At 40.8% G+C, this 19,536-nt stretch overlaps 1 long non-coding RNA gene across 4 annotated transcripts in view; it reads left to right on the top strand.

Moving 5' to 3' along the window:
- LOC141101776 (uncharacterized) overlaps positions 1-19,536 on the top strand; it is a 179,192-nt gene that overhangs the window by 74,497 nt on the left and 85,159 nt on the right. For all 4 annotated transcript variants that reach the window (XR_012235019.1, XR_012235018.1, XR_012235017.1 and 1 more), the window contains exon 2: positions 8,169-8,242. This is a non-coding gene — a long non-coding RNA (uncharacterized lncRNA). The remainder of the gene's footprint in view (positions 1-8,168; positions 8,243-19,536) is intronic.

The following is a 19,536-nucleotide window of genomic DNA, read 5'->3' as shown; positions in this document are numbered from 1 at the left end:
CTTTAGCTGAACACTGTGAGGAGGACGCACTACACTAACTTGTAGCTTTAGCTGAACACTGTGCACTACACTAACTTGTAGCTTTAGCTGACCACTGTTCAGAGGACGCACTACACTAACTTGTAGCTTTAGCTGAACACTGTGCAGAGGTCGCACTACACTAACTTGTAGCTTTAGACGAACACTGTGAGGAGGACGCACTACACTAACTTGTGGCTTTAGCTGAACACTGTGAGGAGGACGCACTACACTAACTAGTAGCTTTAGCTGAACACTGTGCACTACACTAACTTGTAGCTTTAGCTGAACACTGTGCAGAGGTCGCACTACACTAACTTGTAGCTTTAGCTGAACACTGTGAGGAGGATGCACTACACTAACTTGTAGCTTTAGCTGAACACTGTGCACTACACTAACTTGTAGCCTTAGCTGAACACTGTTCAGAGGACGCACTACACTAACTAGTAGCTTTAGCTGAACACTGTGCAGAGGTCGCACTACACTAACTTGTAGCTTTAGCTGAACACTGTGAGGAGGACGCACTACACTAACTTGTGGCTTTAGCTGAACACTGTGAGGAGGACGCACTACACTAACTAGTAGCTTTAGCTGAACACTGTGCACTACACTAACTTGTAGCTTTAGCTGAACACTGTGCAGAGGTCGCACTACACTAACTAGTAGCTTTAGCTGAACACTGTGCACTACACTAACTTGTAGCTTTAGCTGAACACTGTGCAGAGGTCGCACTACACTAACTTGTAGCTTTAGCTGAACACTGTGCAGAGGTCACACTAAACTAACTTGTAGCTTTAGCTGAACACTGTGAGGAGGACGCACTACACTAACTTGTAGCTTTAGCTGAACACTGTGCACTACACTAACTGGTAGCTTTAGCTGAACACTGTGAGGAGGACGCACTACACTAACTTGTAGCTTTAGCTGAACACTGTGCAGAGGTCACACTAAACTAACTTGTAGCTTTAGCTGAACACTGTGAGGAGGACGCACTACACTAACTGTAAATAGTCTAGCTGCCTGACTGTGGTACTAATAGGATCAGAAGAACCAGCAATTTTCTTCAGGTAGCTGTAAATCCTGTAACAACACAAGCCTGCCTGTCAGTAGGAAGATAATAACAGGAAGGGATCTAGCTAAACTGAATACAGTGTATATATATATATATATATATATATATATATATATATAAAATGGGTGAAGGAGTTTAAATACTTAGGGATAGTGATCACCAAAAACCCATCAGACTTTATTATTAAAAATTTGAACCCTATCTTGAATACTTTGCGTGTGAAATGCTTGGCCTGGGCTAACCTACCATTAAATCTATTGGGGCGTATCAACCTCCTTAAGATGATGATACTTCCTAAATTTAACTATGTTTTTAGAAACTCCCCGGTATGGGTCCCTGTTTTGTTTTTTAAGGAGATTGATAGCTTGGTGGGAACCTTTATTTGGGGTGGTGGGAACCCCAGATTGGCGCGCTCTACCCTGTGGCTGCCTGCTTGTTTTGGAGGACTGGCTCTCCCCAACTTCCAGGTTTATTACTGGGCGGCTATGTTGGTGTCGGTTTACTGGTGGTTTCAGGGATCCAAAATGAATGCTGCAGTCTGCCTTGAGGCAAATTGTCTGGGCTCCCTCACTGATCTCCGTAATTTTCCCTACCGAGGACCGAGTGCGTATTCACGAGTTCCTGGACCCACTCGGGCAGCGTGGAGGGTGTGGGTGGCTGCCAGACGTAGATTCCTCTCACCGGGTCAATTGTCGCCAGCAAACCCGCTATGGGGAAACCCAGCACTTAAACACTTCCGGACTGTGCCGGACCCACAGCTTTGGGCCAGATTTGGTATTATAACACTAGAACAAATTATGCCCAGAGGGGTGTTACTTTCTATTACCGAAATGATGACTAAATTCCAGTTACCCAGAGGGATGAGGTTTAGATGTTTTCAACTCAGGCATGCGGCACGGGCTCAGTTTCCTCAGGCACCTCTGCTTCAGGCAGATCCCATTGAAGAGCTCTTAGCGCCTGGTGATGTCTCTAAGCCCTTTTCCACTCTGTATAGTGTACTCCTAGGTAAGGACTCTCCTAAAATAGCTAAATTATGGGACAGCTGGCATACTGACATTCCATCATTAGATAAAGAGAATTGGGAGGACTGTCTGGATAGCGGTCCTAAACTAGTGATTGCATCTAAAGATAAACTAATCCAGGTTAAATTCATACATAGGATTTACTATACTCCACAGAGACTCCATCGTATATACCCTGACAAAGACCCTATGTGCAACAAATGTAAGTGTCAAATTGGAACATTTTTCCACATGTTTTTGGAATGCCCCTTGATAGCAACATATTGGTGTGCGATATTCGCGGAGATAAATTCCAGGCTGCAAATATCCATACCAATCACTCCAGAGTTAGCCCTTCTTGGGATTCATCACAATGAACAAAGAGCTTATCACCTAAAATTGCTTGTTTCTTATCTGCTCTACTATGCCAAAAAGGAGATTTTGATGAAGTGGATAGACTCTACTCCCCCGACCGTGTCGTTCTGGGAAGCACAGATCGAGGCAGCTATACCCATGTATAGAATCACATATATCAACCGAGGCTGTCCATGGAAATTTGAGAAAGTATGGACTCCTTGGCTCTCATCCTAGGGAACCACAGTTGAAGGATGCACTATTTAGTGGGAGGCGTGGGAAGTCTTGAGACACGAGAGGTACTGTCTTGTATTTCTATTACCTATAACTTTATTATATTCCGATGTATTACTCCTTACACTTGTGTACCACTTTGCCAAGCGAATGCTCATGCTTATCTGTCATGTAATGTTATGTAATATGCCAAAAGGTATTCTGTAATCTTCCTCCTTTTGTTACAATAAAGCACATCTGTTTTGTTAAAAAAAAAAAAAAAAATTATATATATATATTTATTTCAGGTACTTATATAGCGCCGTCAATTTACGCAGCGCTTTTACATATACATTGTACATTCACATCAGTCCCTACCCTCAAGGGGCTTACAATCTAAGGTCCCTAACCCACATTCATACATACTAGGGACAATTTAGACAGGATCCAATTAACCTACCAGCATGTCTTTGGAGTGTGGGAGGAAACCGGAGTACCCGGAGGAAACCCACGCAGGCACAGGGAGAACATGCAAACTCCAAGCAGGTAGTGTCGTGGTTGGGATTCAAACCAGTGACCCTTCTTACTGCTAGGTGAGAGTGCTACCACTACACCACTATATAACACCTGGGATGCATATATATACACAATACACTGTAAGTGCAGCTAACTGACTGACTGTCCTGCCTAATATATCTAACTTAAATCAAATCACACTGTCTCTCTGTCTCTATCTCTCAACGCCAGAACACACAACACAGGGCCGCCATGCAGGCGGCCTTATATAGTGTGGGGCGTGTACTAAACCCCCTGAGCCATAATTGGCCAAAGCCACCCAACGGGCAAACAGCCGATGTTTGAGTCGAACATGGGTTCGACTCGAACACAAAGCTCATCCCTAGTGATAACCAAAGTGCATAAATACACCAGCAAATCATACAGTGGTAAACACAGTCTTTACTGACTGTAAAAAGTGACAATGGTGCAAAAAATAGGTAAAAAAAAAAAATATATATATATATATATATATAAAATATTCCTTATGATGAATAAATAAATAAACATATAAAAATGAAAATAAACAGATATTTATGTAAAGTGTTTGCGTGCATCCATGTGGTTAATTATTATACCAGGTATAATAGTGTTCATAGGATCATATATAAAACGTTGATCCCCTAATTGGCTAAAATAAAAAAAATTGCTTTAGTCCATGTGATTCAGAAACTAATGTGTGGGTGATCCAAAGCAAGCCGCAGTGTTCTCACTCAGATGCTTCCCCCTAGGTAATAAACGCTCACCTCAGCGTGTGACTTTGCACTTAAGCTTAGTCAATACGCGCCTGTGAACCATCTCTGGGCTCTGCAGTATTACTGGAATCCTGGACCCATCAGAGCAATACCTTGTAAAGAAACACAGCAAGACTCAGAGCAGGTGTCCAAGAGGACCTCTCACATACATTTGGGCTGTAAGATGAAAACACAAGTGACAGCGTACTGCAGTAGTGTTCGGCCAATGGAGGAAGTTTGTCCTTGGGCTCCGAGCCTCCTCACCCGGGTCCGTCTTCAGCGCTCAGTGTCCTGAGAGGCTGGCGCTGGCAGTGCAGACGACTAATAAAGGCACATTAGACTTCGTAGGAAAAAGATGCATCTATATACACACACATACACACTATATATATATATATATATATATATATATATATATATATATATATATATATATATGTATGTGTGTGTGTGTGTGTGTGTGTGTATATGTATGTCAACCTATTGCACGCTATGTGATGAGTGTTTTATTCATTTATCAAACTTTAGTAATGTTTATCATGTACATAATGTTTGTGGGTGATGCACCTCATTTAAAGTCCCAGGACATATTTGTGTGTTTTGTATAGATATATATTGGGGATTGAGGTGCACCACTGGGGGCACCAGACCACACATTTTATATTTTTCTGCTGGGCTGTGACTAACTGCCCTAGGTCTTTTTGCTGTTGTGAAATCACCACTATCTCTCTTTCTGTGGATTTTAGAGCCTGTGCGGGTATAACCAACCACAAGCAATGCATCCAGTAACAAATTAAACCAGCTTTCCTTTAGCTCAATAACATAAAACAAAGTGAATTTATCTTCAGCAAGCAACAAACAGTGAGTCTTTGAGTAAAGGCTTGTACGGGGAATTAGGGGTACAAGTGAATTGTCACTTACAGTGCAAAAATTACTTCCACCTTGATAAAAAGCATCTATTGCACCTCTGACCAGTAGTGCTGGACCTGAGAAACAGAATAGCGACAAATGGAATGCCTCCATATATGCTTCCTGATCACCTCCATAATCTGCTACTGGACAAAATTGCCTCTGCTGGGTTTAATGGCAACATAGCATAGCCCGTATTAGCATAAAATATTAGCTTAGTAATTTTACTAATATTGGATGAGCGATACATATCTCCCCTATCTGGCTCATAGTCCTTTAAGGATACATAAGGAGTTATTGTACCCACGGGCATAGGCGTGCGCACAGGGTGTGCCAGATGTGCCTGGGCACACCCTAATCACCTTGTATGGTGCATATTCCCCCCTGTTTAGACCACTGATATTTCATCCCAAAAAAAATGTTACCAAATAAAATATTTTTTTTAAAAATCTAATAAAACTACTGACACTGTCCACTGCCCTACTGACACCATCAGTACATATACACATGCATATGTATTAGAGCTTTGGGGTGCACACCCTAATGCAAGAGGCTGCGCACACCTATGCCCACGGGAGGAGTGGAAGTGCTGCGCCCTACTGAACACTGTATCTTCTGGAAAACACCCTAGAAAATTGGGGAATGGTACTACCCTTACTCAAAGACTCAATTCTCATGTTTCTTCCTACCTTTCATTCTTAGTGGTTGTCATAGGTTTCTGGATTTCCAATTCCGCCAAATACTGAAAGTGTTAATTTAAAAAAAAAAAAAAAAAAAAGATTTCTCTGTCTATTTAAGTATATCTATACCCATTTCTGTATAATGAGGATTTCCTCTCTTTTTTAGTCTCCCTGGGGCCAACTGATGCTGGTCAGAAGCCAGTGGCAATGTCTGGCTGTCCTAGTGATCTTTTTTTTCTGTCCAAAAATTTGAAGTGAATGTAACCAGTTTGTCCCAGGTGGAAGGGAACCCGAGTCAGCCAGCTCACATGAGAAATAGGAGAAGCCAGAGAAAACATATGAGGACCTACATGACAAACAGGAAGAGGGGCCAGATAATGGGAAGCTTGCTGAGGAGCAGGAGTTTAAAGAGAAGTCAGTAGGAGTGGATAGCCTGAGGAGCAGGAGGAGCACAGACATCAAGCACAGCCTCCTCACATTAGGAAAAAGAGGTTCCACCATGGCACTGCATTGTTTGGATGGCCAAGACATGGACACTTATCTTGTAACCTTTTATGTTGAATGTTATTGTTTGATCATTTTAGTAGAGAATTATTATTTTTTTTTTTTTTTTTTTAGCAAGGTGGAAGTTCAGCTAAAATTTAAATCTAGTTTTGAAGAGTTCAAATTTCTGTCACTAGCTGTATGTTGAAGTTTTCCCCTCAGTTTCAGTCTCTGTGGCACCAACACTAAAAATTAGGGGAGTGTTACCAGGAAAGGGTAACTGAGGGCTCAGATAGCAAAAATATATTCTCAGAATTCCTATCCTTTCCCAACGCTACTGAAAATATGTTTTTTGATTCCCTCTATTTTCCTTTTGGAGAGATTTCTCTTTTCTTCCTATTTGCATGTGGAAATGAAGACCACAGATACAGACGTTGTAATCCTCTGATCTATCCAAAACTTAATAACAAGTTTGGTCTGGGCTTTAAATAGTTTATTCCCCTGAGATGATGCCCATTTCATCATATCCACAGATGCAGCAAACTTACTGATTATTAAATATTTACACAGCACTGTTTGTAAAAAATGAACTTAAAGTGGAGGGCCACCCTGAAAAAAAAAAAATTCACCAAAAATCCTAAAAAAAATTACAAAAAAAATTTGAAAAAAAAAAAAAAATTAAACTTACCTAAACCCTTGTTGCTAGGCAGTCTTCCTAATCTGCCTCTTCCTCTTCCGCGGTGTGTTCTGCTCCTCGGTGAGTGCCCCCGTTGTCTTTTGGGAACTGTGTGTGTTCCCAGAACACCACGGGGCCATTCACAGAGCGCCGCGCCGCTTGCGCGTGCGCAGTAGGCTCCACTGCCTGTTTCCCTTACCTAGGATGGCGGTGCCGGGACCCGAGAGCCGAGGGACGGGTCAGCCTCGGGCTGCCGACATCACGGGCACCCAGGACAGGTAAGTACTTATTTAAAGTCAGCAGCTACAGTGTTTGTAGCTGCTGACTTAAATTTTTTTTTTTACGGCCGGAATCCCGCTTTAATGTGAACATATTAGGCTCCATTCACACCTAGGCATTTTGAATTGCTGCGATTCTGCTCGCGATTCCAAATCACGGCAAAACACATGATGCGTTTGTGATGCCATTACTTCTTAATGGCACCCCAATCGTGGTGCTATTTTGCTGCAATTGTCATACTGCAATTGTGGCAAATCGTAATGCACGACACTGTTGCTCAAAAGAAGCTCCTGCTCCTTTTTTTAATGTCAAGCTTTGTGTGTTGCAATTTTGCAGCGATTGCAGCGCGATTTGTCGCGGCAAAGTTGCACTGCGATTGGGGTGCCATTTTAAAAGTAATGGCATGGCAAACGCATCCTGCCTTTTGCTGCAATTTGGATTCGCAGACAGAATTGCGGCGATTTCACCCGCAATTCAAATCGCCTAGGTGTGAATGGAGCCTTAATGTTGCTATGTGACAGGATAAAGTGGTCATTGCCCAATCCTTATAGCAAAACTCTGCAATGCCCATACAGGGCAAAACAACTGGTTAGCTTTAAGGCTTACCCCATCAGCCATGCATATTCACCTTTCCTTTCCTCCTCCACTGCTCTGTTCAGTGAGCCGCAGGCACTTCTATGTATGGGGGAGCCTGTGATTTAGTCCCCTCCCACTGGACTATGGTAGTGCTTAGCAATTAACTGTCATATAGGGGTGCTTTAAGAGATCACAGCTCTGTGTAAGTTCCAGGTCATGACTTGAAGCTTACAGAGGACCTTGTCTCGTTCTCCAAAACATAATGAATTATTGGGGGAGCAAAAAGGAATGCAAGCATAAGCAGCTGAAGAGACTGGCAACAAAGTAAATCTGGTGTTCTCCCTTGCATGAAAGTAAACTTTATTATGTGTCAGCATTTTGTTGTTGCCATTGTAGTCAACTCACAGATACCTTAAAACAGGCTGGAAAATACATGAAACATGCAACAGATTATACAGACAGGCCTTTGGCCATCTGTCTAAATTTAACTAGCATGGAGTATTTTGATTTTTTTTTTTTGTTTTACTGTGAGGTCTAGCTCTATTCCACTGTTCAAATGCTTAATGATTAAAGTAAATATTATTATCCTAATTATTTCAAACTATTATTGTCTAACAGCTCCTGAAGAGAGGCAGTCTTCTGGCTATGAGGAGCCTACACTCCAGCCTTCACTAGCGGTGGAGAACTTACTGGTGAGTAATTGAAATGCAATGTTAAAAAAAGATTCCAACTATACAGTATGTTGAATGAGTAATTGTTAAGTTGAACAGTGATATTACACTAAGGCCCCTTTCATATGGGCGCTCCGATCAGCTCCGACTGACAGTTTTTCAGGCGGACCTGATTGGACGCTCCATGCACCTCTATGGAATGGTGGATGTCAGCGGAGACATGTCCACTGACATCCACCGGTATCCGATCCGATCCTGTCTGTGAAATCCAGACGCATGGAAACCCTACTTTCCATCCGTCTGGAGGATCGGATCGGATGGAATCAGATGAAAATGGACAGGCGGTCTGTTTTCATCCGATCTCCCATAGAAGAGAGCGGGGCTCTGAAATATCCATCTCAGCACAGTGAGCGGACACTGACCTGTCATCCGCCTGCTCAGGGGGGATCAGCGGATCGATCCCCTGCTGAGCAAGCGGAATCCCTATAACGGACAAGCCTGCATGTAAGGACCATTACTTTAACTACGATGTGAAAGCTCTATTGCCTTTTAATAAGTAATCAAGGGCAAGCAAAATATTTTTGTCCAATTTTTCTGTGACCATAACTGTGTGAAAGTCAGCTATCGCTTTTTTCAGCTTGTGTAGATGTAAAGTGTAGACTTGCTGAGTGGACTTTACTGAAGTGTGAATTTCATTGAATTGAGGAGACCTTGAGGGCTATTTAGACATTAACGGAGCATGCGGTCACATGGTAACGCAGCGCATTAATCTAAATGAACTTAGGTGTACCCTAACACACTAAAAAACCAAGTGTGCATAGTGATGCGCTATAGTGCATATATGTTGCCTACTACTGCTACATGCTCTCTACTTTTATTTAAACAGCAATGCTTTTGTTTTTCTAATTGGATTCGATTTAACCACTTAAGGACTGGAAGGATGTGCCCCCTTAATGACCAAGCCATTTCTTGCGATACAGCACTGCGTCACTTTAACTGACAATTTTTCCCACAAATAGAGCTTTCTTTTGGTGGTATTTGATCACCTCTGTGTTTTTTTTTTATTTTTTGTTTTGTGGTATAAACAAAGAGCAACAATTTAGATTTATTTATTTATTTTTTTAACTTTTTGCTATAATTCATATCCTAAAAAAAAAAATTATAAAAAAACACATTTATTCATTATTTTTATTTATTCTTCTGCATATTTTTGGCAAAAAAAATCGCAATAGGCGTATATTGATTGGTTTGCTCAAAAGTTATCGCATCTACAAACTATGGGATAGATTTAGGGACTTATATTTATTTTTATTGTTTTTACTAGTAATGGGGGTGATCTATGGCTTTTTAGCAGGACTGAAACATTACAGCAGACAAATCTGACCCAAAATAACACTTTTTGGGGACCCCTGACATTATTACATTGATCAGTGCTATAAAAATGCACTGATCAATATAAAAATTACACTGGCAGGGAAGGGGTTAAATGTGTTCCCTGGGTGTGTTCTAACTGTAAGGGGGGGTGGGCTCACCGGGACATGACAGAGATCTTTGTTCCCGATCACTGGGAACAGTAGATCTTTGTCATGTCTCCTGTCAGAACGGGGATCCGCTTGTTTACACCAGCAGATCCCCGTTCTGCCTCTGTACTAGGTCATCGCGGGTTGCCAGCAGACATCGAATCTGCCTGACCTACGGGCATGCTCCTGCAGCATGGAGCGAGAGCGCGCCGCCCGCAACTGCACCTGCACGAGCCACCGTACAGATATGGGGGTTCGTGCAGAAGAGCCGACCTGCCACCGTATAACAGTGGCGGCTGGTCGGCAAGTGGTTGATTAAAAAAAAGTGTGAATCGCGTGTGAAAGTTATATGAATCTTGTGTGCAAGCATTTACAGTATAATTAGACCCCACAGAATACTATATAAAATGTGGGAGAAAATACCAGTTTTTAATGGAGTTTATGAAGAGCAAAATGGATAGGATTATGGTTAATAATAAACAAGCCAGCACAATTTTGGAAAAAATGAATCTCATGGGTGTATTATCAGTTGCCGGACACTTAGGGGTTGAGTTACTAGAGGCAAAAAGTCTGTGCACTCTGCAAGTGCATTTGTTCCAGAGCTTAGTAAATGAACATATGCTCTGCTGACTTCCATCATCCAAACATGTGCAAGCAAAAATGCTGATTTTTTATTTTTTATTTTCCTTGCACGTGATTGGGCACTGTTTACAAAATGAAGCCTTACCTAATTTACTAAGCTCTGGAGCAACTGCACTTGCGGGGGGCAACTTTACTTTTTAAAGTGCACAGGGGTTGATTTGCTAGAGGCAAATAGACTGTGCACATGATTGGATGATGAAAGTCAGCAGAGCTTCTGCTTATTTACTAAGCTCTGGAGCAGCAGTACTTGCAGAGTGCAACTGTACTTTGCAAAAGGCACAGTCCATTTGCCTTTAGTAAATCAACCCCTTAGGGTTAGACCAGCATGAGAAAGGTGCCACATGGAGAAAGGTTATGTAGACACAGGCTTTGAAATCCTATATCATTGTCCCTGGATCTATTACTAGCTGTTTTACAAATAACTTTCTTTAACTAGCCATAGTTCAATTAGGTGGTGTGCAGGAATCCCCATCCCCCTCACTGAAGACGAGTGGGATGACTGCGTAGCTCCCTACCTGCCCTCTATGATTTTGGCTAGAGACGTTAATACAATTAAAATTCCTGCAAAGAGCATACTATACTCCTAAAAGATTGGCCACTATTTATCCTCAGGTTGACCCAAAGTGCACTAGGTGCGTTGCTGAACCTGGTACCTTTTTGGTGCTTCATGTATTCTCTCTGTACGGTTCATTACCGTGAAATGTTTTATTGTTTTGTTTTTTTTTGTTTGTTTTTATTGTAACGCCTAATTTGTTTTTTTGTATTAAAACTTTCTGTTTAAAAAAAAAAAAAAATGCGCTGCAACTGGATTGCGTGGTACTGTGGTACCATGCAATCCTGTGCAGGTTAACACACTGCGTTTGCGTTCAGCTTTTGGGGTGTTATTATTTATTATTATTATTTAGGGTACTTATATAGCGCCGTCAAACTACACAGCGCTTTACATATACATTGTACATTCACATAGGTCCCTACCCTCAAGGAGCTTACAAACTAAGGTCCCTAACTCACATTCATATACTAGGGCAAATTTAGACAGAAGCCAATTAACCTACCAGGATGTCTTTGGAGTGCAGGAGGAACCTGGAGTTTTTTGTTTTTTTTTTGGTGATGTACAGTAAGGATGAATATATCTTACTTTTGGGATGACTTTGGAAGGTGACAATCACTGTAGTAGTCATCGCTAGTACAGTGATCACTGCTATCTTCCAGGTCTTGTGCTGAGGGGCTGCCTTCCTGTATAGGAAACACAGGGCTACTCACTCTGCACAGGCACCATCTACAGAACACCTTGCATTTTTATCAATGAATGCAAATGTTCTCTAATTGGACAAGGTGGAGATCTTGACGTCACCCCCCTACTTCTTCACCTTGTTCAGTCAGAGAACGTGGCTCAGCAACAGCTTGAAACGGGACTGGAAATAGCAGCTGTCACGGTAGTAGCGGTAACTACTACACAGATTGTCACCTTCTAGAGGGATCTCACAGTTATGTTTTATCCATAGTTATATTGGTCCAAGCTATACCTGGAGTACAGCTTTAACATCCATTCTAAAACAGATAATGCTACTGATTTACTAAAATGTATATGTGTAGAAATTACCTGTATGCTGATTCTACAGTTGTTTGTTGATTCACATTTTGCACTCTTTGCCAGTGTATGTTCATTCTAATCTTCTTCCTAACAATTCTATACAATGTTCTGACAGTGTTAAACCTTTTGACACCCAAGCCCACCACCCAGTAATACAGCAGTTTTCCATGAGTCTGCCAAATTCCTGCACCACCACATGACCTTTTGTTCTGGCACTTCTGCTAAGCATCAGAATACACATTATAATGAGTATTAAAAGCATCATCATTTGCACTGGTTAAGGGTTTTATGGGTCAATTTTGCTGAAGAATATATTTAGCGGATTACAGCCTCTTGAATATGCAAGGAAATTCATAATATAAAAAACTGGATAGCTGACAATTGTGCTTTTTAGGCCTGCGGGAAACGATAGCTGTATCAAAATACAAGTATATTATTTCCTGACTAAATGATATTTTAATGAATACCGTCAAATGTAATTTAATATCATTTCTATAGTTGTGCTCAAATTCAACATTCTTTGCAATCAAATAATTAGGACTTAATCATGGGTTTGGGAATCAAATTATTCAAGTCTGCTGCAGCATTTTTTTCAGTGTCATATTGTTTAAATATTCAGACTACTAACAAACTTTCTCACAGACACAAAATTGTAGTTGTCTTGGTATTACTGCTTAATTATACTCTGTAATTGGAATAGTAATGTCGTTTGCATGGGTAGGGATAATGACTGAGCATTATTTTGTGTTACTGAAACAATGTATAGTTTGACCTTTTTATTAGTTAACTCAGATTAATTCTAATCAATATACAGTGCTAGTAGCTGTTTAAAGTGTATGCAAACCCCAACTAATATCTTTGACCCCATTTGGTTTATTAAAGTGGTAGCAAACAATATCCTTATTCTGCAAATATAACCCAAACATATTCACTACTTAATGTTCCTCTAATCTATAATTTGAGTTGTTTCCTACTTTATATTTTGAAAATAAAGAAGAAAATGGATTTTAATGGTGCCACAAACACAATTATAAAAACAATATTGTATTTCATTCCAAATTTTTTAAAACTTGGGTTATTCAGTCATTCCCCAAAAAACATTTTGTTAACAAAGTTTTTTTTTACAAATATTGCACTTGCATACGGTATATACAGATACTGTGTTAATCACAATGCTTGTTGCTTGACATGTTCTGCTTTGCTGCTTCTTCAGGTCAATATACGCATATGCAAATATCTAAATATTGTTTTTTTTTCTGTATTTATTGTATTCATTCTCTTATAGTTACACGTTTTTTCCAGCTCCTGAAGAAGCAGCAAAGCGAAACATGTTGAGCAACAAGCATTGTGATTAACACAGTGGGGGTTATTTACTAAGGGCAAATCCACTTTGCACTGCAAGTGCACTTGGAAGTAAAGTCACTGTAGATCCGAGGGGGATATTCAAGGAAAATAAAAAACAGCATTTTAGCTTGCACATGATTGGATAATAAAATCAGCAGAGCTTCCACTCATTTCAGATCTACCCCTTAGATTTAGAGCGACTGCACTTCCAAGTGTACTTTCAGTGCAAAGTGGATTTGCCTTTCGTAAATGACCCTCAGTATCTGTATATATAGATGAGTGTGTGTGCAATATATGAGAAAAATCTTTTTTAACAAAATGTTTTTTGGGGAGTGACTGAATACCCCAAATTAAAAAAAAAATTGGAATGAAATACAAGATTGTTTTCATAATTATTGTTTATATAATATATACTTTCCTGGGATGAAGGTGCCTTTGACCTATGGATGGAGGTGACATATTTATAGATTGTTTCCTACTTTGTTTTTATGTTTCCTTGTAAAATCCTCCATGAGCTCCCAAACCTTTCCTTTTCTCCCTCGCTTCCATTTAGAATGAGTAGTGCATATTAGTTGTTGTCGTGTGCACGCTTTATGCACACTACAAATCCCGTAGTCCATAGTCTCTAGTCAGCGTCCATAGTCCGCAGCAGGGAGTAGGAGAGGGTGGCTATGTTCCTACATACAGTTATAGCAAGGAGAATGAACGTAGGCACCCTCTAACAGGAAGTCAGATCACAACAGCAAAAAATAAATAAATTGGAGGTTTGGAGGAGGCTGAGAGCAATAGAAGATGCTATTTTGAGTTAAGAGCCAGAAATTAGTGTCACATTAAATAAGCAATTGGAAGTATTTTTGTTTTTTCTGTTAAGTGCAAAAAATAACTGTTGATCGTGTCAGATATTCAGAGTTGTTCTGTGCCCTGTGCAAACTTCATATTCTTATCTTGGACTACAGAAGGATTAGTCTTTATGCTAATGGTATAGTAAAAATGTATAGTTCAGGCCCATATATTTTAGTTTGAGTAATATTGTCATGGAGTGCCAACCCTCAATATAAACAATAGGAAAGAGAATTTGTAATGGATCTGGGTGTTAAATGATCTCCTCCAGACAATTAAAGATACATATTTGCATTTAAATATTTATTGAATAATAGAAAAAGACATATAAAACAGTAGGGGAATAACACACACGCCCCTACATATAAAAACAGTAGTGTATGTACAACATGTCAAACAGAGATGTTACATTGAAGTAGCCAACATGTTTTGTGGTCTGTGTATCCGCTTTTTCAGGGCTTGTTTGCTTTGCAACAAACTCAGAATCTGTATAAGACAGAGCATAAGCATGCATATAAACAACTATGTACATTATAAGTATATGACTCCCTGTCCCTAGAGTGTGGAGGTACTGGAGGGGAGGGGGGGAAGGGGGGTTTACCTTGAAGCCATCCAGGACATCAGGATTAAGGGGAGACCAAAATTAGCGTTTATGTTGTTGAGATGTGATAGTGGGAGTGATCCTGTAATATAGCAAATGAAAACTGTGCAAGCTGACACCACTTTGTCCACAAAAATGATGTGCCCACAACAGAACTTGTACTTTACAATGATATTATGTCCCTCCTACTGACAGTTTATCCTGACTGGATCTCCTTTTTCATGTCCTAAATTGACCATACAAAATGTAATCTGTACATTTGTAATGGCATCAGAGACTTGATGAATATCGTTTAAAAAGTACTAATTTCTCTCGCTTTTAACATTCAGTTTTGGAATGAATGGAACTTCCTAAATGAAATCCACATACACATTCACAAACATTTCCCACACTTCTTCTCTGATCTTTTTTTGCTACTATGGTCAAAATGTGTCCCTGATTTGACCCATTAAAGGATAAGTTCACCTTTTGTAACATGTTACACCCATATTCAAGGACGGACGGACGGACCAGCCCCCACTGCTCCCCCCCGGCTCCCAGATCTGACAGCTAGTGGGGATCTTCTCTCCCCCGCTAGCTTTCACGATTTAAAAAGAATGTGGCCGAGTGGGAATCCACCTGCCCGGTTGGGTCACTAATTCACAGTATTCTGTGAATGTAAAACTACAGGGTCCAGCAACCTTGATGGCTGTTAGGTTGTAGTTTTCAATGAACTACCAGAGTGCTGTGGTAATTTATTCTCTCTTCCTGTCAGATTTTATCTGCTTGCCCATATGGGATATACGGGCACACAGATGCACTGACAGTCTGCAGGAGACCTGCATGGCACCAGGAATCTGCTGATCGCTGGTGCAATGCTTTAGAGGCTCCAGAAACAAAAAATAATAAATGCATAATTTTTTTACCTGCAAAGGTAAACTTATCCTTTACCTAATAGCAAATCAAACAAGCTTTCTGAAAACATTTTTTTAATTTATTTTGAACAAAACTTTACATTTGTATGGCCAGCTTTGTGCAATGATCATTTACAAAGCAAAATATATTATTTTGTGTAAAGTACAGATCAGTGTGCATGGTGAAGAAACTCATAGTCATCACTTCTCTTATTAAATAAATGATCTTGTAGTGTGTTCTGCATTGTAACTTAAACATTAATTTGCAAAGAAGGTTTGATCTGAGTGCTGAACATATATCCAAAGGCCTACTTAAAGCATAATTTTACATTTAGAAATACATGATCTATTTGTGCTTATTAATTTCTCAATGTCCGCCATGGAGAGGTTTTTAAAAGACGTATAGCATAGTCAATGACTGTGGACATATGTTCCCACCTCCAGGGATGTTGATTAATCTTTATTAGCTCTATTCTCTTTCTGTTCTAAATATTTTAGTCTTTCCCCTACAACTTGAATGCAAGGGCTCAGCATTTTAATATTCATGTTCGGTGGAAGTTAACAACTTCAGGTCCCTTGCTTATTTAATCAGTTTTCAGGCTAATTTGTAATCTGAGTGCTGAATAATATGGAATTTTTAAAATCCTCAATATAGCTGTCAACCATGTGAGGCTTGCTGTAGGAAGTTTTCCTGAGTCAACTGTGGAGGCAAAATGAATTATATTTTAATAAAAACATTGGTGGGTCAGTTGGACTACACTGTGTTCAATGTCATTTCAAGCAGTAAGAAGGACATGCAGTAATACATAAATAAAACTGTAATAAAACATGGGCTGGCAGGAATGTGGAATCCTGCACTTAAATAGCAAGCACAGGAAAGAGCTGGGTTGAGTGGGGGTGGGGGTGGTCAGGAGGAGAGGCTGCCCCAGGGGTGTTTTTTTCATGTAGGGGGCTGCATGGCAAGCTGCTCCCCTCATATGTAGATTTCCACAGGTGAGTGTTGGAATGTCATGACTACCTGCTCTGCTGCACTGGTTTCTGTGATCCTTCTCTTGCATCTGTCACAGGTGCTTGCAGGTGATATCTCATACAAGCACATGGCAAAGACGGGAGAGGTGGATTGGCAGGGGCCAGCACTCCAGGACAGGTAACTATGATACGCTGCTTTTCTGCGCCACTCAACCAATATGGGAAGGAAAAAGATTAATACTATAATAATGAGCTCCTGCAAAATAATGGAGGCACTTACCACCAGTGTAAAAGGGTAAATCCCTGGGGCTCCTCACTGACCACCTTGCTAAGAGGTTGTTGCTGGGGATGCTCATTAACCACCAGTGTAGGAGTGTTTGTTATTGGGGCTCCTCATTGACCACCAATGTAACGGGGTAGGTTACCCTGGCTTCCCACTGACCACCAATCATGGCCGGATCTAAGGGGGTGCTGGGGTGGACTGTGCCCCGCCCAGATTTCAGTGGTGCCCCCTCAGGCCAGCCACCCCATGGACATTCTGCCTGGCTGCTAAGCTGAAGTGCGGGCTGTGCTGTGCTCACGCTCTTCTGTCATAACAGCACTCCTTCATGAAGCAGGAGACAAAGAAACGCTGTTACACCGGACTGTACATAGTTTGTTTACCTGCCCCCTACCCACATTTCCTGCTGCTGGGAGATGGCCAGCCCTTGGAGGACATAAGGGATGGGTAATCAAGCCGTATGTGTACAGCCCGAAGTAAGAGCCATCCTGTGTCATCTGCTTCATGTAGTAACGCTGTAATGACAGGAGGAGAGAGCACAGCCCATACCTCCTCCCGGCTCTGTAGTGAACCAGGAGTCTGGGGGCTGGAACTTGCAGGTGGGATAATTGTATTGGGAACACAATAGAGAAGGGGGAATGGGGCACAGTCTATTGTAATAAATTTGTGCTGGGACTGTTAACTTTTGGTGTGGTGCTTCAATCTTAGATTCATTTAGTCCATTCATTTAGAATTATAAACTAAAAATCATTCAGTGTTTTGAAGCCACCAGCCCAGAATCCAGACAGCCTGTTCAAACACCACTGAAAATGGATTGTAATGCCAGTAGGCTAATCCTACGGTTTCAGCCCGACATACTGCATCTATTCCATCATGCAACACCAGGTACTACTTTCTCCAGTGAGTAATTTCTGCATAAACTGACAGATAGGAGCACGCAGCAGCAGCAGATGTAGCAGTAGTATAAGTATCCACTCAACTTCCTAAAAATTCCCAGCTGCTCTAGTGCCTACTGGTTACTTCTTGGGCGCTGCCTTAGACAAAAGGCTTACTCTGCTCAAAATTGGTGCATCTGCAGTAGCAATTAATAAATAAAAAAATTCCATGTAAGATAATGAAACTGCTTCTTGTGCGCTAGCTTTCACAGCACAAAGTCATATTAAAGATCTCTATTAGGACTACAGCTGTATTGGAAGTTCACTAAGAGATGCTTGGAGTTGGTCTACAATATGGGTTGATGACCCTTCACTCACAAGCTTAGGCTGACCACAGACAGGGCAGATGTCTCCTTTAGTGTGAACAGCTGGGACATAGATGTGATCGCAGCATGAAGATGTCATTTTATCACACCTATGTTGATGCTATTTTATCTTGTATTAAAACTGGTGTAAAAACAATCTGTGTTGCTGGTATCTGTAATTTTATATCTGCTTCAATTTTCTAACCTACACAAAAAAAAAAAAAAAAAGATAGTAGAAAACAGATTGATTGGCATTAGCACTAAATGTACATTTCTGTGTATGTGTACATGATCTCACTTCACAGTGCCCATCTAACTCTATCACCTGCTTCTGCAACTAAAGATATATTGGGTCATCGGGATCTTTTGCCAGAGTTGTTGCTGTTCAGCTTCCCAATATTACAGCTTGGGGATCTTATTTTCTACTTTGATAAGCAAATTTGTTATTAATAGCATAATATACAAAAGAACGCACATCTGTTTTTTTTAGGGCTTAAGCGTGTGAGTACTGGATGCACACTGACATTTGCATTTTGAAATTCTCATGCAGGACAAGTTGTCATCGCAACCTGCCCTGTGTTGCGGACTCCCAGAATAATTTACCAGAAAATCTGCTACAGCATACAGGCCAGATTTTGCTTTTTAATAGGCACCGTTCATCTGAACTTATACCCAAGTATACAGCAAACTGCCTGTGTGCATTGATCCACGTGATTCAGTTCTTATTGGCCTCTGGATAGTGTTTGGTGGGCATTTAGATCCCTTTCTTCTGCACTCATTTTAAGGGGCTCTAAAATTACAAGGAGCATTTAATTGTAATAACTCCAAGCAAATCCATAGATACGAGTTGCTTTCACTGCCCAAATGACTTCCACAGGAGTCAAAAGAATTGCTGTGATACCGCTGGACTTGCAGGCTTAATTCCAATACATTTACATTTCTACCTTCTATGTGTTGAGTCTGGGAAACAAACCTCTATCTCAGTTGCATGTGGAGTCTCTGCTCCCTCTTGTGTTTTTATGAAGCACATAACTGCTTTTAGCATCCTTCTTAAAAGCCCCCTTCTCTTCCTCCCTTAGCTAATTTAGCTCTTTTTACTGTAAATCTGTATATAAACTTTTAGCTTTTTTTGTTTAAAAAATTAAAAGGTTGTTTTTTTCATGAATATATATTTTTACTATGCTGTTACATACCTGATAGGAGACTGAAATGATGAGGTTGGCCTCTCTTGTATCTCAAGCCCAAGCCCCACTGAGAGTGGAACAGATGATGCCAAGAGAACAGAGGAACACGTGTGCCTGTAGGTGTTGATTGCAGAGCTTGTGGCAGGAGTTGTAGACTCGGTGGGTCAGGCAGAACATCAGGTCAGGAACTATGATGATGGCCAGTAGA

Source organism: Aquarana catesbeiana, linkage group LG06 (genome assembly GCF_042186555.1).
Source record: "Aquarana catesbeiana isolate 2022-GZ linkage group LG06, ASM4218655v1, whole genome shotgun sequence".
Classification (NCBI taxonomy): Eukaryota; Metazoa; Chordata; class Amphibia; order Anura; family Ranidae; genus Aquarana; species Aquarana catesbeiana.
Note: the sequence above shows the minus strand (reverse complement) of the source record. Positions and strands in the feature narration are given on the sequence as shown.